This window comes from Panthera tigris, chromosome A3 (assembly GCF_018350195.1).
Source record: "Panthera tigris isolate Pti1 chromosome A3, P.tigris_Pti1_mat1.1, whole genome shotgun sequence".
NCBI classification, from domain to species: Eukaryota; Metazoa; Chordata; class Mammalia; order Carnivora; family Felidae; genus Panthera; species Panthera tigris.
The window spans coordinates 16,844,654-16,868,565 of record NC_056662.1 but is presented as its reverse complement, the minus strand read 5'-3'; the positions used below and the strand labels follow the sequence as shown (position 1 = coordinate 16,868,565).

The window sequence follows — 23,912 nt, the reverse complement described above, 5'->3', positions numbered from 1 at the left end:
TTTGAATCAATTGAGTAGAATGAAACACATTATTAAAAACTCAATTTTACCTGTTCCCTTTTACTTTTTCAATGAGGCAACTAGAAAATTTTAAATTGTATATGCAGCTCACATTTATGGCTCACATTCTATTTCTGTTGACAGCACTGGTCTAGGATCTAGTTGTCTCAGTGAATTTGTTAACTCTTCCTTGAGCTCTTCCTGTGTGTCAGGCACTGTTCAGAAAATGCAGTAGCGAACAAAACAGACAAAGCCCCTGCTCTCATGGGGCTTGGATTCCAGAAAAGACATACAATTAGCAAATCTCAAGTACACTGGTGGTGAAAAAGGGTTGGGGACAGGGAGAGGTTAAGGAGGAGCCCTTGGATAAGGAGACCTTTGATCAGGAAACTTTTGAAAGAGGCAAAGAGTGACTTCTGTGCACATATGGGTGAAGAAGTCCAGACAGACCTTGGGGTGAGATGACAGATTGCACAAAACCAATGTGAGAACTTTGGTAGAGCTTTATCTTCCTTTTTTTTTTATTTTTTAAAGTTGATTTATTTTAAGAGAGAGAGCGAGCAGGGGAGGGGCAGAGAGAGAGAAGGAGAGAATCCCAAGCAGGCTCCACGCTGCCAGCATAGAGCCCAATGCAGGGCTCCAACCCATGAACCACAAGACCACGACCTGAGCCAAAACCAAGAGTCAGACACCCAACTGAATGAACCACCCAGGTGCCCCCTATCTTTCCTTTTTTTAAGATGAGATACAATTTACACATGGTAAAATTCACTTTTTTGAAGTACACATTTCAGTGAATTTTGACAAATACATGGAATCATGAAACCATGACCAAAATCAAGATATAGAATATTTCCATCATCCAAAAACAATCCTCTTGCCACTTTCGAGTTAACCTCTCCTCTACCCTCCAGCTCTTAACAACTACTTATCTGTTTTCTGTCCCTATAGTTTTGTCTTTTCCAGAATGCCATGTAAATGGAAACATGTTAGTCTGGCTTCTTTCACTTAATACAAGGCTTTTAAAAGTTGCCTAGTTATTGCATTTATCAGTAGTTTGTTCCTTTTTTATTGTTGAGTAGTATTCCACTGTATGGATGTGACACAGTTTCTTCACCAGCTGATGGACAAAAGAAAACTAAAAGGTAATAAAGGAGAAAAAAGAAAACAAAAAGAAAGCACAATTAAATGGGAAATATGAAATAAAACAGCAAAAAATGAGGCCTAATATAACAGTGTTTATAATAAAGATAAATGGGTTGAAGTCATCAACCAAAAGATAGAGAATCTGGGGCACCAGATGGCTCAGTTGGTTGAGATCTGACTTGAGCTCAGGTCATGATCCCACAGGTTCGTGGGTTTGAGTTCCACATCAGGCTCTCTGCTGGTAGCACAGAGACCACTTCAGATCCTCTGTACCCCTCTCCCTCTGCCCCTCCCCACTCACACTCTCTCTCTCTCTCTCTCTCTCTCTCTCAAAAACAAACATTAAAAAAAAAGAGAGAGAATCTAAGATTGAATAAGCAAAACAAGATCCAAGATGTGCTGTTTACAAGCAAATGCTTAAAACAAAAGGATATGGAGATTAAAGAGAAAAGAATTAAAAATTATATATCGGGCAAATATGAGCCAAAAGAAAGCTACAGTCACCTTCATAGTAGCAGTCCTAAGATGTGACAAACAGAATCCAATGCAAACCATAATATCATAAGAAAGAATAACAGATTTTCAAATAACCACCCACGAGCATATATTTCCATTAAAAAATGTAGCTTCAAAATACGTAAAATGCCAACTTATAGAATTAGAGACAAAAATTATTTATTTTTTTTCTTTAATCTCTCCTGGAAATGAATCAGGCAGACAAACGAATGTTTCAATCAGCAAGCTGATCCATGTATACAGAATGCTTAACCTTAGAATCGGCCAACATTCTTGTCAAGCACACACAGGACATTTATAAAAACTGACTGTTAAAATAAACCAAAATAAATTTCAAAAGATCAAAAGATCAATTAGGCTCTTTTGCTGACCATATGCAATAAAATCAGCAAAGATAACTGACAAATTCTCTTATATCTGGAAATTAACATACTACATAACTTATGGATTAATAACTATTTGTAGAATTATAAGAATTTATAGAATTATAAAACTAAGTACTACATGTCAAAATTTGGGAGAATAGACTAAAGCAATGCCTAGAGCAAAATGCCTAAGTTGAAAAATATCAGAAACAAAACAAATCAACATGGGGGAAAAAAAAGAGAGAGGCAGACCAAGAAACAGACTTAACTATAGGGAAGAAACTGATGGTTACCAGGGAGTGGTCGGTGGCGAGCTGGGTGAACTAGGTGATGGGCATTAAGGAGTGCGCTCATCATGATGAGCACTGCGTGATGTATGGAAGTGTTCAATCACTAAATTGTACACCTGAAACTAATAACACTGTATGTTAACTAACTAGAATATTTAAATAAAAACTTAAAGAAGAAAAAAAAAGAATTTATCATAAAACCAGAAAGATTTAATGCAAACAATCTAAATGTTCAGTAAGGAAACTGGAAAAGAGCAAGAGAGGTGATGAAAGCTTGGACTATAGTAGCAGAGGCGGAGGAAGAGCTGGGATACTTTCAAAGACTCAGCAAAGAAGATGCATGTATGAATGTGGAACTCAGTGGGATAGTCATAACTAGACAGGAAGACCTGGAAGCATCAGCATTTAGGTGATATTTAAAGCCACAGTCAGAGAGCAAGCGTAAGTAGAGAAAAGCATAGGACCTAGGTGAGGTGGGGGGTCCCAGGATATGCTAGGCCCAGGATATCCCAGGATAGGATAGGCAGAAATGCTGCCTCAGACCAGCAAAGGTCACCAGAGCCTAGCATGTAAACCGGAATACCCAACAAGGAACATAATTGTCAGGCAGACCAGACGGCATCACCACCACCATCATCATCATCATCCCCATCACCACTATCATCCATCCATTCATTTATTCAGTATCTCACGAAGACGGTATTAGTACCGTTGTTACATGGAAGGGGACATGGAGATTGAGCAAGCTTCAGTAACTGCTCCCAACAGTGGTCAGATTCTACTCCAGACCTTGACACTGCGTTGCCAGTACAAGGATGCTCGTTGCCACGTTGTTTACAACAGCAAAAAACTGGACGCAACCCAAATTGCTACCATTGAGGGAATGTTCAAACAACTATAGGTGTGAGTGATAGACTGATACATTTAAGATCTACTCTAAATTCTGTGATATTTAGAGTAAGATCTACTTTACAGTCAGCAACAGGAGCATTGCCCATGGCGTCCACCGGGAGGGCTCAAGCCTTCCTCCACCGCTGATAGGCGTGTGGCGTGTGGCAAGTCACGTCACTCGTCTGAGGCTCAGCTTCCTCATCCATTCAGTGAGAGCCTCATCCTTTCTTAGTGAGGTCATAAGTCTACGGTGACAGCCAAATAGAAACAGACATGAGAGACTTTCATATCAGTAGAGGCCTTTGTAAATTTGGGGGGTGATGGTTGCTGCTTCCAGAACAGTGAACAGGCCTGGCTTTACGCAGGCGACTCTTAGAACGTGGGGGAGGCCCTGTCCTGCCGGCAGTGTGACAGGGTCAGAGTTCAGGACCTCCATGCCTCTCTAGCTTTGCACACACACACAAAGAGAATCAGCCTTAGAGTCTAGCAACCAGGGCCTCCTTGCCTTGTACTCCTACTTTAGAGGGACATTCTCTGGCCTTCCAATGGCCAATGTCCCCTCAGAGGGCAACAAATCCGAATGATCAAGAGAATGTGCCTCCTGTAAGCCGCCACTCCCTCCTAGGTCATGTCGCAGTTTCCCAGGACCCCGAATTCCCTGCCTAAATGCCTGCCTCCAGGACCTTCTCCAATCCTTCTCTGGGTCCTTCTCCCCACGGGTGCACTGACCCCAGTGTGTGCACCCCTAGTCCCAAAGGGCCAAAAGGAGGTTATTTGCAGGGGGATGAGGAGGTGGGGAGGACTCAGACATGATCGCCTGCACGGAGGGAAACCCCTCACAGTGCAAGACAAAAGCGTGTGATAGAAAAGAGGAGGCTCCAGACCGGAGCCTCCATTTGCACTTGGCCCCCAGACCTCTCAAATACTGGGCTCACACACAAACATCATAACCCTGATCTTACCCCTCCCCTTCCCCTGCAAGGCTGGTGATAAAACACAGGGAGCAAAAACAATCATTGCTGGAGGCCTAATTATGGCGAGCAGCCTGGTAGTGCTGTATATAGACTCCGCTTGGGGGGAAATGTGCTGATTTATGCAGTTCCCAACATTTAAAGGTGGAGACCAGACTGTGGCTGAATCAGATCTGATCGCTCTCTGGGACAAATTGGACCCTTGAGCCCTGAGCACAAGTTTGTGAAGTACTGTCTGTCTCTCCTTCCCCCAGCCTGTACTGGCTTCCCCTGGGGCTCCCTGGGTTCCCTAAGCCAAAACCTCAAGGTGGCCTCACAGGTACTGAAGCAGAAGTCAGTCATTAGCGAGCATCTGCTCTGTGCCAGGTTCTGAGGAAACGCACTTCAAACCAAGGCCTCCGGGAGCTTCCAGCCTACTGAGCTCAGACCCTCTTTGGCATGAAGGCTGTCCGGCTGTGAAAGATGGCACCAAATCCCCCTCGCATCTCATATCTGCACTTCCTGCTATGTTATTTCGAATGCCCTCCCAGTCTGTCCTCTGGGCTCAATCAGGTGACTCGTGTGGGCCAAGAGGATGTCAGCAAACATGATGCGGGCAGAGGTTTGAAACACTCTTGGGCCTGGGGCTTGTCCTCTCTGGCAGCTCTCGGAAGCCACCGTGTGAAAAAAGCTGGGCTAACACGCGGCAGAATGAGAGACCTCCGGAGCCGTATGCAGAAAGAGCCCTGCCCACCATCTCAGACGACCCAGAGGAGGCCACCGTAAGCCAGCCAGCCCTGGTCCCCCCACGCTGCAGACCATGAGCAAGCCCAGCCTAGCCCGCAAGAACCACCCGGCTGAGCTCTGCCCAAATTGCCAAACTACAGACCGTGAGTTCAATGGATGGTGGTTGTTTTCAACCCTCCACAGCAAAGGAGAGAGCTGAGGAGGATGAGGGGGATTTATCAGGTGGACAAATAAGGAAAAGTAAACCAGGCAGAGGGAACAGCACAAGCAAAGCCATGTGGGCTTGGAGGACTCTGTTTTCAGAGAAAGGAGTCACCCAAGATAACTGATTGCAGGGCCTCTGGGACAGATGGGGCCGTGCCAAGCGCGGCAGCTTGGACTTTATCCAGAAAACAGTGGGAAGGCGCAGGAGGAATCCTGAGCAAGGGAGGGCTAAGGCAAGGTGCACTGTGCAAACGTCACTTTGGCATCAGTGAGGGTGATCAGATGCCCAGCCTCCACCTCCAGCAATGGGCGGGCCCCTCCAGCCTCTGCAGGGTGTGGGGCAACAGCCCTTCCTCCCTCCCGCCCTCACCCCTGACCTCACACAGGAGCTGCCGCTGAAGTCCCAAGACAAATGCGTTTTAAATGAACCAAGAGAAATCAGTTTCCAGAAACCAGTCTCCACGGGTGAGACAGGAGCAGTGCTGTCTCAAGGCCAGTGACAGGCATGCTGGAATCTCAGAGCCAGTGAGAAGGGGGAGACAGCTGTGGACAGTGAGAGGACAGCTTCCCCAAATCATCCCCTTTTGGAGTTGGGTGGGACCTCAAGGGCCAGCTGGCCCAGCCCCCTCTGAAGTGGGTCCCTATCACATACCCTTTCTTACATACCTTCAGTGACAGGGTGCTCAGCACTATATTTGCCCAAAGTTCTTTATCACAGGCTTATGATTGGCTCATACCTCCTGCTTCTGCCCACACTAGCCCTCAGAGGTGGCAAGATGCCCACCGAAACCCCTCTTTGTCTCTTCTCCAGCCAGTACACAATTCTGGAGTGATCTGACTTGCACAGAATGGGAAGGGACAGCATGATCTCATTCCCCAAACCACATTGCTATCACCGAAGCCCACATAAGCTCTCCTGGCACTTACATCGGCCCCACCCCACATTACCTCCAGGCTCCCCTCCCAGGACGAGGTGGTGTTTTATACATCCTTCTCTTACAGTTGAATTGCAATTCTTTGCCTACATGACAAGATGATTAAAAAACAGGCCCTGGAGGAAATCTGTCTTTGTCCCTGGCCAACCCCAGCCACAGCACAAGGTCTGCAGTAGAGTAGCAGCTCACCAAACATCCGCTGAATGAATGAGCCCATTCCCTACAGAGTAAGGGCTACGGGATGGGTTGCACTACTGGATGGATTGCACTGGGCCAAAGAGCCCAGTACCAAGCATGTGGGCTCAGGAGCTAGACTGCTTCAGCTCAAGTCTGCTGGCCCTCCCCCCTCAGGCCCACAGTTCCCAAAGCGTGTGCCAAGAAACCCCTGTGCACTGCAGCAAACACACAGGGGTAACATGGGTTATTTTAAGTGTTAGAAACACCGGTGTGTGTCACACAACCGCAAACCTATCATGACCTAAGTACACAGCGGCCACCCTGTGAACATTAATCTGTGCCACGTTCCCTCTGACGACATCATATCTTTTCAAATCTGGGTTTTCAGTGGTTACAGAGATAAAAAACAAACACCATGTGAAAATCAGTGTAGAACAAGAAATGAGGACAGCAATGTCCCATCTGATTCTAAGTTTTAAAAAGTTGTGCAATACCCAATGGGCACATACATCCCGTTGCTACGTGATGGTGTTATATCAGATGGAATAAAATTTTTTTCTTTCAGTTTATGTGAGTTATTTTTTCAAATGGCTACTAAGCTGTGATGAAATAACTATCTTTAACTTGTTTGTACCTAACTACTCAATAAATAAGACTACTAGGGAGGTGTGGCTCAGTCAGTTAAGCATCTGGCTTCAGCTCAGGTCATGATCTCATGGCTCCTGAGTTCAAGCCCCACGTTGGGCTCTGTGCTGACTGCTGGGAGCCTGGACCCTGCTTCTGATTCTGTGTCTCCTTCTATCTGCCCCTCCCCTGCTCATGCTCTGTCTCTCTCTCTCTCTCTCTCAAAAATAATCATTAACAAAATTAAAAGAAAAAAAGACCAATAGGTATTTCTTTTGGCCTCTGGGCACTTGGAAAACTTACTGAAATACTGTGGGTACTGGGAACAGAGAAATCATGGGAATCTCTGTTTTCAGCATTTTACTTCACTTCTCTGGTCCTCAGTTTCCCTAAGTATAAGTTGGGGATGATAATAACATATCATAAGGTTGCTGACAGGACTGAGAATATATGCAGTATTTAGGATAGGACCTGGTACGTAACAACTGTTGTATACACATTATTACTACACAGAAGGCCACATGAGTTAGTTGGCAAGATTATAGGGAAATGTCTAAAATGCAGCAAAGATCCATTTTCTAACATTCTCTTCTTTTGTTTTTTTAAACATTCTCCTCTTTTATTAATAACCCTATTCCAAGTGCTTTGACACAAGTCACAGAGAGCACTGGACTGGGAGTCGGAAGGAGGCGTGTTCCAGGAGCAGCTCAGCTTTGAAACCTCAAGGAAAGCACCCCTTCTCCCTAAGCTTCAGTTTCCTCGTGTGTATGTCACCGGTGCAGTGGTGATGCACAGAGTCCAAGGAGAGAGAGTTAAGACTCTTTCTTGGAGGGTGCAAACACCCACAGGAACCAGACCACAGACGGAATCTATCCCCTATACAATAAACAGTGCAAATATCAGGAAGTGGGTGATTAATAGTGCTCAATTGACATGCTAATTACAAACCATTCTTATTACCTTGTTGCCGCAAGTTCCCCCAGGCTCTGGAGGCCACAACCTGAAAGAATGAGTTTCCCAGCTTAGTCTGAGTTGAAGGTAATTAAGCCCGTCAGAGCTACAAAACCACATGCTTCAAACTGATTCAGACCTTTCACTAAATTAGACCATCTCCGAATGTGTAGGAATAGTGAGGTTTTGCCAGCTGTATAATCAGTTCCGTATTCAATTCCTTTAAATAGAGATTTATTGATTAAGCAACCTACTGTTTTTAAAAGGTAGTTTTGTCTTTGAAAATAAATAAATAAATAAAGCTTTCCTTTAAAAAAGATCTCAGTTTCCATCAGATCAAATTCCCTTTGCCTTTTGCCTCTAGGGTTCCTCAGGATTCTGATTTTTTTTTCAAATGTTAAGTTATTCCTTTATTAGATAGTCATTGAAATCGACCTCATTCCCATAGAGGAATGATTATGGGCACAGAAAATGCATTCATTCCTTTTACAAGGCTGGTGGCTGACAGAAGTGATTCTGCTGGTGGCTTCAATGGAAATGTTGCGTTTCATAAAACCAGCACTGAGATTGTTATAAAGCTGATTTGGGCATGTTTTCCTAAATTAAAAAAAAATGAAAATGGAAAAATGGTTTCTCTCAGATGAGGGCTCTACATGTAGAGATAGGACTTAGAGATCAAACTCCCCCTACCTGCCCTACCCGCCCCCCACCCGCTAATGAAGAAGATGGGTGTCACTTCCTGACCTCACCCCCAGGGTTCCCCCAGGCCACCCAGGTCTGTCTCTGAGCCTGGAACAGAATGTAGACCTACCCATGGTTCCCAGATCCTCCCTATGGGCACAAGGCATTTAGATATCATGACCTAAGAATGCTCAGACTGAACAAAACGAATGATTACCATTTTGGCTTTTAAAAAATTACCTTACCCCATCCTTGAGACTCACCCCATGACCTCATGCATACCTCTGGTAGAAGGGAAGGCATCCCACGTTAGAGAGGGATGGAATCAGGACCAAAATCATCCTTCCCATAGGCTGCTAGAGCCAGACCGCCCAGGGTTCAAACGTTGCTCTGCCACTTACTAGCTGTGTGACTCTGAGCAAGTCACTTACCCTTTCTGTGCTTTGCTTTTCTCATCTGCCCAGTGGAAGTAACAATTGAGAATCAAGTGACTTAATATTCATAAAATGCTTATAAAAGGCGCTGGAATACATTATTTGATGAAAGCAAGCTGCTGGCGTTTTGTCTTGTGTCTAACCAACACACACAGCCTCCTGCACCTCTGCACCTCCTGCACCTCCTGCATCTCCTGCACCTCCTGCACACCTGTACCTCCTGCATCTCCTGCATCTCCTGCACCTCCTGCACCTCCTGCACACCTGCACCTCCTGCACCTCTGCACCTCCTGCATTCCTGTACCTCCTGCATCTCCTGCACACCTGCACCTCCTGCACCTTCTGCACCTCCTGCATCTCCTGCACACCTGCACCTCCTGCACCTTCTGCACCTCCTGCATCTCCTGCACACCTGTACCTCCTGCACCTCCTGCACCTCCTGCATCTCCTGCATCTCCTGCACACCTGCACCTCCTGCACCTTCTGCACCTCCTGCATCTCCTGCACACCTGTACCTCCTGCACCTCCTGCACCTTCTGCACCTCCTGCATCTCCTGCACACCTGCACCTCCCGCACCTCTGCACCTCCTGCATTCCTGTACCTCCTGCATCTCCTGCACACCTGCACCTCCTGCACCTTCTGCACCTCCTGCACCTTCTGCACCTCCTGCATCTCCTGCACACCTGCACCTCCCGCACCTCTGCACCTCCTGCATTCCTGTACCTCCTGCATCTCCTGCACACCTGCACCTCCTGCACCTCCTGCACCTTCTGCACCTCCTGCATCTCCTGCACCTTCTGCATCTCCTGCACACCTGCACCTCCTGCATCTCCTGCATCTCCTGCACCTCCTGCACACCTGCACCTCCTGCACCTCTGCACCTCCTGCATTCCTGTACCTCCTGCATCTCCTGCACACCTGCACCTCCTGCATCTCCTGCACACCTGCACCTCCTGCACCTCTGCACCTCCTGCATTCCTGTACCTCCTGTATCTCCTGCACCTCCTACACCTTCTGTGCACCTACATTCCTGCACCTCCTGCACCTTCTGCAGTCCTGCATCTCCTACATCTCCTGCACCTCTTGCAGCCCCCACACCTTCTGCACCTCCCGCACCTTCTGCACCTCCTGCACCTTCTGCACACCTGCCTTCCTGCACCTCCTGCACCTCCTGCACTCTTACATTTCCTGCACACCTGCACCTCCTGCACCTGCTGCATCTCCTACACACCTGCACCTTCTGCACCTTCTGCACTCTTGCACCTCAGGATGGTCTCTACTTCCCTGGGGGGGCTCACTGCTCACTTTCTAACTTTTGGTCACTCCTGCCGTTCGCTCCATACAAAAGTCTGTCAGGCTGTGACATTGCTCAACAACCTCTGATATGTTCTAGTCTGTCCTCTTGCCTTTTCCACAGTAATTGTTCCAGACCTGCCTCTCCCACAAAACCTATGACCCTCACTCAGCCTATTTCTCCTTCTTCACAATGAAAATAATGTCATCAAATAGAACCCCCTCAACATCCTTACATACCTCTCACTCTGTCCTGTTCCCAGCCACATGCCCTCACTTCACCACCATCCTCCCTGCCAGAGTGGAGAAGGTCCCGTTACTTATCAATCTGAGGCTGCTTCTCAACCCTGGTAGGGCCTGATAGTACAGTTGTGTGGGTTGTGCACTGCACAAGAGCACCTTGCCAAGGTGCCAGTAGGAACTAAAATCCAACCCACCTTTCTTTTCCAAGTCCTAGACCCTTGCATGAGATGTCTGGATATGCATGGCTTTTCTGATTCATCCACCCAGAGTGGCCCATTTTTCAAATGTGAACCAAAATACCATAGGCAAGTGGGAACCTTGGCTCCTTAGCTCAAAACTTCAGACACCTGTTCTTTCAGAGCCCTTTCTCACTCAATCACCTCTTTATTAGCCTCTCCTTCCCTACCAAGTTCTACTGTCGGTTCCAGAGCTGTCATGTGCAGAAGATAATGTTATAAAAAAAATTGGCCAACACTTGGAAATGGGGCAAAGAAATTACCGCGTTCCTTCAGTGTGAGGTGTTACCAGGCAGTTTCCCCCACCTCTCGCTATCTGACTTTCCAGGAACTGTGCTGTCCAATACAGTAGCCGTCAGCTACATGTGGCTACTGAGCCCTTGAAATGTGGCTAGTCCAAATTGAGATGTGCTGTAAGTATAAAATACATACTGGATTTCATGGACTTGGTACCAGAAGAAAATTTCCCTGGTCCATTTTCATCAGTAAGACATAAAAATTACAATCACACCTAATAATAGAGCTTCAAAATGCATGAAACAAAAATTAACAAAATCTAACCTAACACTCCTTTCTCAGTGACTGGTAGAAAAACTAAATTTTTAAAATAATTAAAAATGTAGATTTGAGCAATCTATAGCATAAACCGCCTCAATCTAATTTATATTAATAGAACACTGTACCCGACAATGGCAAAAAACATATTTTTTTTAAATGCTTATGGTACATTTACCCTAGGCCATTAGCCAAGTCTTAATAAAATTAAATTGAAGTAACACAGAGTACATTTTCTGACAATGACTGAATTAAATTTAAATTCATTAGCAATTTTAATTAATTAATAAAACCATTAGCAATTAGAAATCTAGAAAAAACAAACATTTGGATATTAAGCAATGGACTCATAATTATTGGGTCAATGAAGAAATCATAAGAGAAACTTTAAAACATGTTTATATAAGTAATAAAAATACAATATATCAGAATATGTGGAGTGCAGCTGAAGCAGTGCTTAGAGGGCTTTTTAAAATCTAAATATTTATAGGGGCGCCTGGGTGGCGCAGTCGGTTAAGCGTTCGACTTCAGCCAGGTCACAATCTCACGGTCCGTGAGTTCGAGCCCCACGTCAGGCTCTGGGCTGATGGCTGGGAGCCTGGAGCCTGTTTCCGATTCTGTGTCTCCCTCTCTCTCTGCCCCTCCCCCGTTCATGCTCTGTCTCTCTCTGTCCCAAAAATAAATAAAAAACGTTGAAAAAAAAAATTTTTTTAATAAAATCTAAATATTTATGTTAGAAAATAACATAGATGTAAAATAAATGACCTAAGTTTCCACCTCAAGAAGCTAAAAAGAAAACAAAGCAAAGCCAAAGTAAGTAGAAATAGAGATTTTTTTTTTAAAAAAGCAGAAATCATCAAAATAGAAAATGAACAATAGAGGAAAATTAACAAAGCCAAAAGCTGTTTCTCTGAAAAGATTAAAAAACCCTAGCTTGACTGAAGAAAAGAAGAAAAAGAACCCAAATTACCAATATCAGAAATGAAGGAGGAGACAGCCTTACAAAGCCTACAGATATTAAGAAAATAATAATGGAAAATTATAAATAAGTTTATACTAAAAATTATTTAGAAAATCTAGATAAAATAGACAAATTCCTTGGAAGAACAACTTCCCAAAACTGATTAACAAATCAAACAGAAAATCTAAATTGCCATATACCTAGTAAGAAATTGAATCCATAATTTAAAACTTTCCCATGAAGAAATCTACATGTAGTTTCACCAGTGAGTTTTATTAAGGAGGAATTAACTCTTCTCTTAAAAAATTCAGAAAATGGAAGAAAGAACACTTCCCAACCCACTTTATGAGACCAGCAAAACCTTAGTGACAAATCCGAAAAAGAAAGTACCAAAAAAGAAAGAAAGAAAGAAAGAAAGAAAGAAAGAAAGAAAGAAAGAAAGAAAGAAAGGAAAAGAAGATTCCAGGAGCTCCTGGCTGGCTCAGTCCATAGAGCATGCAACTCTTGATCTCAGGGTTGTGAGTTAAAGCCCCATGTTGGATATGGAGGCTACATTAAAAAAAAAAAAGTAAGCAGCAATAAAAAATTCCAGACCAATCTCATTCATGAACATAGATTCAAAATCCTTCAGAAAATATTAGCAAATAGAATTCAACAACATATATCAAAAGTATAATGTATCATGACCAAATTGGGTGTGTTCTGGGAATCTAAATTTGGTTTAGCTTATGCAGAGCCAATTAATATAACTAACCATATTAACAGATTCAAAAGAAAAATTAAATACTTAAGTAGATGCAGGAAAACCATTTGAAAAAATAAATCAACAGCCATTCACTAAAAAAAAACCTAGCAATTCAGAATTCAAAGGAAACTTCAATCTAATTAATGGCATCTTCAAAAAACATACAGCTAACATTATATTTAATGGTTAAATATCCATTTTCACTACTTCTTTTTTAATTTTTTTTAACGTTTTATTTATTTTTGAGACAGAGAGAGACAAAGCATGAATGGGGGAGGGTCAGAGAGAGGGAGACACAGAATCTGAAACAGGCTCCAGGCTCTGAGCTGTCAGCACAGAGCCCGACGCGGGGCTCGAACTCACGGACCGCAAGATCATGACCTGAGCCGAAGTCGGCCGCTTAACCGACTGAGCCACCCAGGCGCCCCCCATTTTCACTACTTCTATTCGACAGTGTATCAAAGGTCCTAGACAGTGAATTAAAGCAAGGTAAAGAAGTGAAAGACATACACATTGGAAAGGAAGAAGTAAAAGTCTTTTTTCAGAGATGACATGATTGTTCACACAGAAAATCTTAAGGAATCTACAAAACATCTACTAGAGCTAATAAGTAAATTAGCAAACTTGGAGTTACAAGGACAATACACAAAAATCAATTGTACTTTTATATTCTAGTAGCGAAAATAGTTAAGTGAAATTAAAAAAACAATTTCATTTACTGTATCGTCAAATAACACAAAATACCTGGAAATAAATTTAACAGAAGACATTACCTCTATGTTAAAAACAACTACGATAAAAACATCTATATCAAAAACTACAAAACGCTACTGAGAGAAATCAAAGAAGACCTAAATGAGTGAAGAGGTATGCCAAACTGACCGATTGGAATATTCAACATCTTTAAGTTGTCCATTATCTATAAATGTAGTGCAATCTCAACCAGAATCTGATCAGTCCATTTTGTAGAATCTGACAAGCTGATTCTAAAATTTACGTACAAATGTAAAGGATCTAGAAATATCCAAAGCAATCTTGATAAAGGACAAATTGGAAGGACTAAGCAGCCTGACTTAAATAGGCAATGTGCTATAATACCACACTAAGCCAGGCATTGCAGCACTGGTAACAAGAACAGACAAATACATCAGTGAAACAAACTAGAGAGCCCAGAAACATATTCTCATCCATGGGGGCATCAGATTTTTGATGAATGTGCCAAAGTGATCCAAAACAAAAAGCAATGTTTTCAACAAATTTTTCTGAGACAACTGGATATCCAATGTAAAACAAAAACAAAAACAAAAACAAAAAACCTCAATCCTCACCACCTCACACCAGGTACCAAAGTTAAGTCAAGATGGATCTTGCACGTAAATGTAAAAGCTGAAAAGCACAAAACTTCTAGAAGAAAATGTAGAAGACTTTCTGCTCAAATGAGGGAGTAGGCTTCTTACATAGGACTTACAAAGCAGTAAGCACCAAAAAAATTGTTTAAAAATATGATAAAAGTGACAATCATAAAAGAAAAAATTTATAAATTAGACTTCTCACAATTTTAAAACTTCTACTCATCAAAAGACTTCTGTAAGAAAACAAATATACAGGGTGCCTGGGTGGCTCAGTCGGTTACGTATCCAACTTCAGCTCAGGTCATGATATTGTGGTTCATGAGTTCAAGCCCCATATCGGGCTCTGTGGTGACAGCTCAGAGACTGGAGTCTGCTTCAGATTCTATGTCTCCCTCTCTCTCTCTCTCTGCCCCTCCCCAGCTCATACTCTCTCTGTCTCTGTCTCTGTCTCAAAAATAGACACTTAAAAAAATTTTTTTAAAGAAAAAGAATATGCAATTCTCTGAGGAAAAAAATGCATGAATAATAGATACCTAACAGATAGCCAGTATTCAGAGAATATTTAGAAGGAAAAAAAAAAAAAAACTCCTACCACTCAATATTTTTTTAAAAGCCTATATAAAAATGGTAACGGGGCACCTGGATGGCTCAGTCGGTTTAAGCACCCGACTTTGGCTCAGGTCATGATCTCATGGTTCGTGAGTTCGAGCCCTGCATCAGGCTCTCTGCTGTCAGCACACAGCCCATTTTGGATCCTCTGTCCCCCTCTCCCTGCCCTTTGCCTGCTTGAGCTCTGTCTCTCTCAAAAATAAACATTTAACAGATTTTAACAAACACTTCACAAAAGAAAACATATGAAAAAGTGTTTGTCGTTAGTCATAAGGGGAAAGTAAACTAAAATCATAACGAGATGCCCCTATTTACCAAAACGGCAACATTTAAAAACCAACAATTTTCGTTAAGACTGTAGCATAACCAGAATTCACACTTTGTTGAGGGAAGCATAAGATGGCAAGAACATTTTGGAAAAAGATCTAACCACACACCTACCCTATGACCAGCCATCCCACTCCAGAGCATTAACCCAAGAGAATGGAACGCCAGTCTACCAAAACACTCACACACAAATGTTCACAGCAGCTTTACTCATGATAATCAAAAGCGGAAACCAGCTCAGAAGAATGATAAACCCACTATGATATATTCATAAAACAGAATATTGAGCAATGAAAAAGTAGTATAAATAAACTTCAAAAATATTATGCGGTGTGAAAGACTTATTAAAAAGCATTGATAGGGACACCTGGGTGGCTCAGTTGGTTAAGCGTCTGACTTCGGCTCCGGTCATGATGGTCCGTGAGTTTGAGCCCCGTGTCAGGCTCTATGCTGACAGCTCAGAGTCTGGAGCCTGCTTGGGATTCTGGTCTCCCACTCTCTCTGCTCCTCCCCTGCTCATGCTGTTTCTCTCTGCCTTTCAAAAATAAATAAACGCTAAAAACAAAAAAAAAAAAAAACAAAAAAAAACCAGCATTGATAATTGGTTAAGATCGTGGAGGAGTAGGGTGGACCCTAAGCTTGCCTCCTCCCCCAACAGCTAAATATCAAATCATTCTGAACACCCAAGAAATCGATTGGAAGTTTGGAGAACAAAGCTGCACATCTACAAAGAGAAAAAAACAACTTGTGGAAGGTAGGGACTGCGGAGAGTTGAGTTGTGGGAGACCGCAGGCACTGCAGTGGGAAGGGATCCCTGATCAAGGAGAGGTGAGCCAAGAGTGAAAGAAAAAATAAAAATAAAAAGAGTGAAAAGCCACGCAGGGGACTGCACAAGAAAACTGCTCCCCAAAACCACTGACAGGAAAAAAGGAGAGGATTTTAACACTGCCAGTTTTTTATAAACAGTGGAGCACAGAATCTGAAGTTTTGGAGCCCAGTGCCTGGTGGCACTTGGGAGAGGAAGCTGGGTAGAGCTCAAGGAAAGGCAGTTCAGACTGTGGATCCCCCGCCAGTCTAGGAGAAGCCGTTCCCCTGCTTGGAGTGCATTTGGTAGGGGTGATACAGCCTCTGTACAGGCAAGAGACCTGGTGGGCACCATAGAGCTGCCTCATTCAACAGCACAGGAACAAAGATGCCTCTGCAAACCCTGGTGGCAGCTGTGTGTTGCGATTTACCATTTACCGTAAACTCTGAGCCGCTGCCCCTGCGGGCACTGGCCACAGCATGGCAAGACCCTCCCCCAGAGGATCAGCACAGGTTGAGCCACAGGGTCTCTGAAGCGTGGGGTTTTGAAACACAGCCACACCTGATATAAAACTCAGGAGGGCAGAGCAGCCTGGCGGGTGAACAGCTCTGACACAGGCAGGGTGAAGGTAGGGAGGTGGTGGAAGCCAGGGACACAGGAGGGGTGACTAATTGCGCATCTATGAGGGCTTGAATTTACAAATCCGCAGACTAGAGAGCCAGGTGAAGTCATTTTGACCATTGGCCGACCAGCACTGATCTACCTCAGTGAGCTAAACAGCGCCATCAAGTGGAGAACGGAGCGCTTATACCAAGCCCCAACCCCTTAAGCTTTGTAAGTGCATCTCCACTAGGGCCGACCCGCCTGAGAATCAGAGCACCAAGCCCCTCCCCCAGAAGGCCAGCACAAACTCCTCCCAAGCACCAAGCCTGATCATAGAGTGCTGCAAAGCTCCAGATCTAGGTTAAACAGGATCTAGCTTCCTTTGGATTTTGTTTGTTTGGTTGTTTTCTTTCTCTTTTTGGTTTTGGTTTTCTTTTATTCAGAAAGAGCCCATTTTTAATTTATTTTAACTTTTAATTTTTTTCTTTTTTTCCCTTTTCTTTAATGTTTATTTTTGAGAGAGGGAGAGAGAGTGTGGGAGTAGGGAAGCAGAGGAGGGGCAGGGAGAGGGGAGGACAGATCCAAAGTGGGCTCTGTGCTGACCGCAGCAAGCCTGACATGGGGCTCAAACCCACAAACCATGAGATCATGACCTGAGCTGAAGTCAGACACTTAACTGACTGAGCCACCCAGGCAGCCCCCTTTTCTTTTTTCTACCAAGCTTCTCTTAAAAAGCAGTCTGGGGCACCTGGGTGACTCGGTTGAGCGTCCAACTTTGGCTCAGATCATGATCTCAAAGCTCATGAGTTCGAGCCTCACATCAGGCTTGCTGCTATCAGCACAGAGCCCACTTTGCATCCTCTGTCCCCCTCTCACTCTCTCATTCTGCCCCTTCCCTACTCACACTTTCTCTCTTAAAAATAAGCAAACACTAAAAAAAAGAAAAAGAAAACAAAAGTACACCTAGGATCTAGCTTCCTCTATCATTTTTTAATTAAAAAATTTTTCTTTTCTTTTATCATTATTATTATTATTATTATTATCAAATGAAAGAACAGAAAGAAATGACAGCCTTCCTCCCTGAATATAAAATACAATTATAGAAAATAATAAAGCTGAAAATATGAGGGAAAGAAAGGCAATGGACCACAAAGGTAGACTTCGAGAACTCAGCAACTTCTTCAAGTGTAATAATATTCTTATCATAGGAGTCCCAGAAGATGAAGAGAGAGAAAAAGGGGCAAGTTTATTTGAGCAAATTACAGCTGAAAATTTCCCTAATCTGGAGAAGGACACAGACATCGAAATCCAAGAAGCACAGAGAACTCCCATTAAATTCAATAAAAGCTGGCTATTGCCAAGGCATATCATAGTCAAATTCACAAAACATGCAGACAAAGAAAGAATCCTGAAAGCAGCAAGGGAAAAAAAAGTCCTTGACCTACAAGGGAAGACGGATCCAATCAGATTCACAGCAGATCTATCCACAGAAATGTGCCAGGCCAGAAAAGAAGGGCAGGATATAGTCAGTGTGCTAAATGGGAAAAATATGCAGTGAAGAATATTTATCCAGCAGTCTGTCATTCAGAATAGAAAGAAAGACAAAGAGTTTCCCAGACGAAAAAAAACCAAAAAAACAAAAAAAAAACTAAAGGATTTGTGACCACTAAACCGGCCCTGCAAGAAATATTAAGGGGGACTCTGAGTGGGGAATAAAAAGACCAAAAGCCACAAAGACTAGAAAGGAATGGAGAACATCAGCAGAAACACCAACTTTAAAGGTAACATAATGGCACTAAACTCATATCTTTCAATAGTTACCTTGAATGCAAATGGATTTAATATTCTAATCAAAAGACATAGGGTATCAGAATGGATTAAAAAAAAACACAAGACCTATCTATATGCTGCCTAAAGGAGACTCATTTTAGACCTAAAAACATCAATAGATTGAAAGAAAGGAGATAAAAAAGAAAGAAAAGAAAGAAAGTGAGGGGACAGAAAATCATCTATCATGTTAATGGACACCAAAACAAAGCCAGAACAGCCATACTTATATCAAACTAGATTTTAAACCAAAGACTATAAGGAGAGATGAAGGGCATTATATCATACTTAAGGGGTCTATCCATCAAGAAGATCTAACAGTTGAAAATACTTATGCCCCCAATTTGAAACACCCAAATGTATAAGTCAATTAATAACAAACATGAAGAAACTCACTGATAATAATACAATAATAGGGATTTTAACAGCCCACTCACAGCAATGGGCAGATCATCTAAGCAGAAAATCAACAAGGAAACAATGGCTTTGAATGACACACTGGACCAGATGGACTTTAACAAATATATTCAGAACTTTCCATTCTAAAGTAGCAGAATACACATTCTTTTGGAGTGCATGTGGAACATTCTCCAGAATAGATCATATACTGGGTCACAAATTAGCCCTCAACAAGTACAAAAAGATTGAGATCGTACCATGCATATTTTCAGATCACAATGCTATGAAACTTGCAGTCAACCATAGGAAATTTTTGGAGAGACCAACAAATACATGGAGGTTAAAGAACATCCTGCTAAAGAATGAATGTGTTAACCAGGAAATTAAATGACAAATAAAAAAGTACATGGAATGAAAATAAAAACACAACAGTCTAAAACTGTTGGGATGCAGCAAAGACAGTTCTTCTTTATATTTTTTAAATTTTTTTAAATGTTTATTTATTTATAAGAGAGAGACAGAGCACGAACAGGGGAGGGGTATAGAGAGAGGGAGACACAGAACCCGAAGCAGGCTCCAGGCTCTGAGCTATCAGCACAGAGCCCAATGTGGGGCTTGAACTCACCAATCATGAGATCATGACCTGAGCTGAAGTCAGATGTTCAACCAACTGAGCCACCGGGCATCCCAGCAAAGGCAGTTCTAAGAGGGAAATATATTGCAATACAGGCCTACCTAAAGAAGCAAAAAAAAGTCTCAAATAGACAATCTAACCTTTCTTCTAAAGGAACTAGAAAAGGAACAGCAAATAGAGCCTAAAGCCATCAGAGGAAGGGAAAAAATGACTAGAGCAGAAATGAATAATATAGAATAAAAAAACAAACAGAACAGATCAACAAAACTAAGAGCTGATTCTTTTTTTTTAAATTCTTTTTAATGTTTATTTATTTTTGAGACAAAGAAAGTCAGAGCATGAACGTGAGAGGGTCAGAGAGTGGGAGACACAGAATCTGAAGCAGGCTCCAGGCTCCGAGCTGTCAGCACAGAGCCCAACGCGGGGCTCAAACTCAGGGACTGTGAGATCACAACCTGAGCCGAAGTCGGATGCTCAACCGACTGAGCCACCCAGGCGCCCCAATTTTTTTAATGTTTATTTATTTTTGAGAGAGAGACAGAGCACAAGCAGGGGAGGGGCAGACAGAAAGGGAGACACAGAATCCAAAGCAGGCTCCAGGTTCTGGGCTGTCAGCACAGAGTCCAACGTGGGGCTCAAAGTCATGAACTGTGAGATCATGACTCGACCTGAAGTCGGCCACTTAACCGACTGAGCCACCCAGGTGCCACAAGAGCTGATTCTTCAAAAGAGTTAATAAAATTGATAACCCCCTAGCCAGTCCTACCAAAAAGAAAAGAGAAAGGACCTAAATAAATAAAACAGTGAGTGAAAGAGGGGCAATCACAATCAACACCACAGAAATACAAACAATTATAAGAGAATATTATGAAAACTTATATGTTAACAAACTGGGCAATCTGGAAGAAATGGACAAATTCCTAGAAACATACAACTATCAAAACTGAAACAGGAAGAAATAGAAAATTTGAACAGACCCATAAGCAGCAAAGAAATTGAATCAGTAATCAAAAATCTCCCAACAAACCAAAGACAGGGCAGATGGCTTCCCAGGGGAATTCTCCCAGACAGACATTTAAAGAAGAGTTAATACCTATTCTATTCAAACTGTTCCAAAAAACAGAAATGGAAGGAAAACTTCCAAACTCCTTCTACTAGGCCAGCATTACCTTGATTCCAAAACCAGACAAAGACCCCACTAAAAAGAGAATTACAGGCCAGTATCCCTGATGAACCTGGATGCAAAAATTCTCAACAAGATACTAGCAAATCGAATTCAACAGTACATTAAAAGAATTATTCACCATGATCAAGTGGGATGTATTCCTCGGCTGCAGGACTGGTTCAATATTCACAAATCAATGAACGTGATACACCACATTAATATAAGAAAGGATAAGAACCACACGATCCTCTCAATCAATGCAGGGAAAGCATTTGACAAAATGCAGCATCCATTCTCGATAAAACCCCTCAACAAAATAAAGATAGATGGAACATACCGCAACATCAAAAGCCCATATATGAAAGATCCACAGCTAATATCATCCTCAATGGGGAAAAACTGAGAGCCTTTCCCCTATGGTCAGAAACAAGACAGGGATGACCACTCTCCCCATTACTATTTAACACAGTACTGGAAGTCTTAGCCTCAGCAATCAAACAAACAAACAAACAAAATTAAAAGCATCCAAATCGGCAAGGAAGAAGTCAAGCTTTCACTATTTACAGACGACATGATACTCCATGTAGAAAACCCAAATGACACCACCCAAAAATTGTTGGAACTAATACGTGAATGCAGCAGTCACAGGATATAAAACCAACATAGAGAAATCTGTTGCATTTCTACACACCAATAATGAAGCAGCAGAAAAAGGAATCAACAAATCAATCTCATTTGCAATTGCACCAAAAACAACTGGATATCTAGGAATAAACCTAACCAAAGAGGTAAATGATCTGTACTCTGAAAACTATAGAACACTTATTAAGGAAATTGAACAGGACACACAAAAAATGGAAAAGCATTCCATGCTCATGGATTGGAGAAACAAACATTATTAAATGGGTAGTCTACACTACCCAAAGCAATCTACACATTTAATATAATTCCCATCCACATACCACAGAGCTAGAACAAACAATATTAAAATTTGTGTGGAACCACAAAAGGCCCTGAATAGCCAAAACAATCCTGAAAAAGAAAAAGAAAACTGGAGGCATCATGATTCCAGCTTTCAAAGCTGTGTTACAAAGCTGTAGTCATGAAGACAGTATGGTATTGACACAAAAACAGACACATATCGATGGAACAGAATAAAAAATCCAGAAATGGACCCACAACTATATGGTCAATTGATCTTCATCAGAGCAGGAAAGAATATCCAATGGAAAGAAAGTCTTTTCAACAAATGGTTTTGGGAAAACTGGACAGCAACACACAGAAGAATGAAACTGGACCACTTTCTTACACAATACACAAAAGTAAATTCAAAATGGATATAAGACCTAAATGTGAGACAGGAAATGATCAAAATCCTAGAGAACACAGGCAGCAACCTCTTTGACCTCAGCCAGTGCAACTTCACTAGACATGTCGCCAAAGACAAGGAAAACAAAAGCAAGCATAAACTATTGGGACTTCATCAAGATAAAAAGCTTCTGCACAGTGAAGGAAACAATCAACAAAACTAAGAAGCAGCCTACAGAATGGGAGAAGATACTTGCAAATGACCTATGTGATAAAAGGTTAGTATCCAAAATCTATAAAGAACTTCTTAAACTCAACACCCAAAAAACAAATGATCCAGTTAAGAAATGGGCAGAAGGGGCACCTGGAATGGCTCAGTAGGCTATGTGTCAGACTCTTGATTTTGGCTCAGGTCATGATCCAAGGGTTGTGGGATCAAGCCCCGAGTTGGGCTCTGTGCTGAGCATGGAGCCTGCTTAAGATTCTCTCTTTCTGGGGCGCCTGGGTGGCTCAGTCGGTTAAGCGTCCGACTTCGGCTCAGGTCATGATCTCACGGCTCGTGAGTTCGAGCCCCGCGTCGGGCTCTGTGCTGACAGCTCGGAGCCTGGAGCCTGTTTCAGATTCTGTGTCTCCCCCTCTCTCTCTGACCCTCCCCGGTCATCCTCTGTCTCTCTCTGTCTCAAAAGTAAATAAACGTTAAAAAAAATTAAAAAAAAAAAAAAAGATTCTTTCTCTCCCTCTGCCTCTATCCCCTGCTCCCACTCATGCACTCACTCTGAAAGAAAGAAAGAAAGAAAGAAAGAAAGAAAGAAAGAAAGAAAGAAAGAAAGAAAGAAAGACAGACATGAACAGATACTTTTCCAAAGAAGACGTCCAGATGGCTAACAGATACATAAAAAGATGCTCAACATCACACATCATCAGGAAAATACAAATCAAAACCACAATGAGATACCAGCCCACACCTGTCAGAATGGCTAAAATTAACAACACAAGAAACAACCAGTGTTGGCAAGGATGTGGAGAAAGAGAAACCCTCCTGCATTGTTGGTGGGAATGCAAAGTGGTGCAGCCACTCTGAAGAACAGTATGGAGGTTCCTCAAAAAGTTAAAATAGAACTACCCTACTACCCTACTACAACCCAGCAATTGCACTACTAGATATTTACTGAAAGGATACAAAAGTACAAATTCAAAGGGTTATATGCACCTTGATGTTTATAGCATCATTATCAACAATAGCTAAACTATGAAGAGAGCCCAACTAACGAATGGATAAAGAAGATGTTGTGCGTATATTTCTAATGGAATATTACTCAGCCAATAAAAAGAATGAAATCTTGCCATTTGCAACAGCGTGGATGGAGCTAGAGTGCATTATACTAAGTGAAATAAGTCAGTCAGAGAAAGATAAATATCGTATGATTTCATTCACATGTGGAATTTAACAAACAAAACAGATGAACATATGGGGAGGGGCGGGGGAAAGAGGGAGAGGGAAACAAACCACAAGAGACTCTTAAAGGTGTGAAACAAACCGAGGGTTGATGGAGGCAGGTGGGTAGGGGGATGGGCCAGATGAGTGATGGGTGTTAAGGAGGGTACTTGTTATGATGAGCACTGGGTGTTATAGGTAAGTGGTGAATCACTAAATTCAACTCCTGAAACCAATATTGCACCATCTGGTAACTAACTAGAATTGGAATAAAAATCTGAAAAGAAAAAGAAGCACTGATATGCTTAAAATCATATGATTTTATCTACATGAAATTCTAGAACAGACAAAACTAATACAGCATGAAAAACTTTTCCTTTCCTCAATTTATTTGCCACCTATGTGATGGTGTCTCCCAAGCGTCCTTCTTGAGCTCTGTCCAGACATCTCTATTTGGATGTCCCATCAGACTCAGCATGGCCAAAACTAACCTTATCATCTTT

General features: G+C 42.5%; 1 long non-coding RNA gene across 6 annotated transcripts in view; it reads right to left on the bottom strand.

The window, feature by feature from the left end:
* The window catches only part of LOC107179210, a 104,554-nt gene that overhangs the window by 58,378 nt on the left and 22,264 nt on the right, over positions 1 to 23,912 (bottom strand). The window lies entirely within an intron of this gene.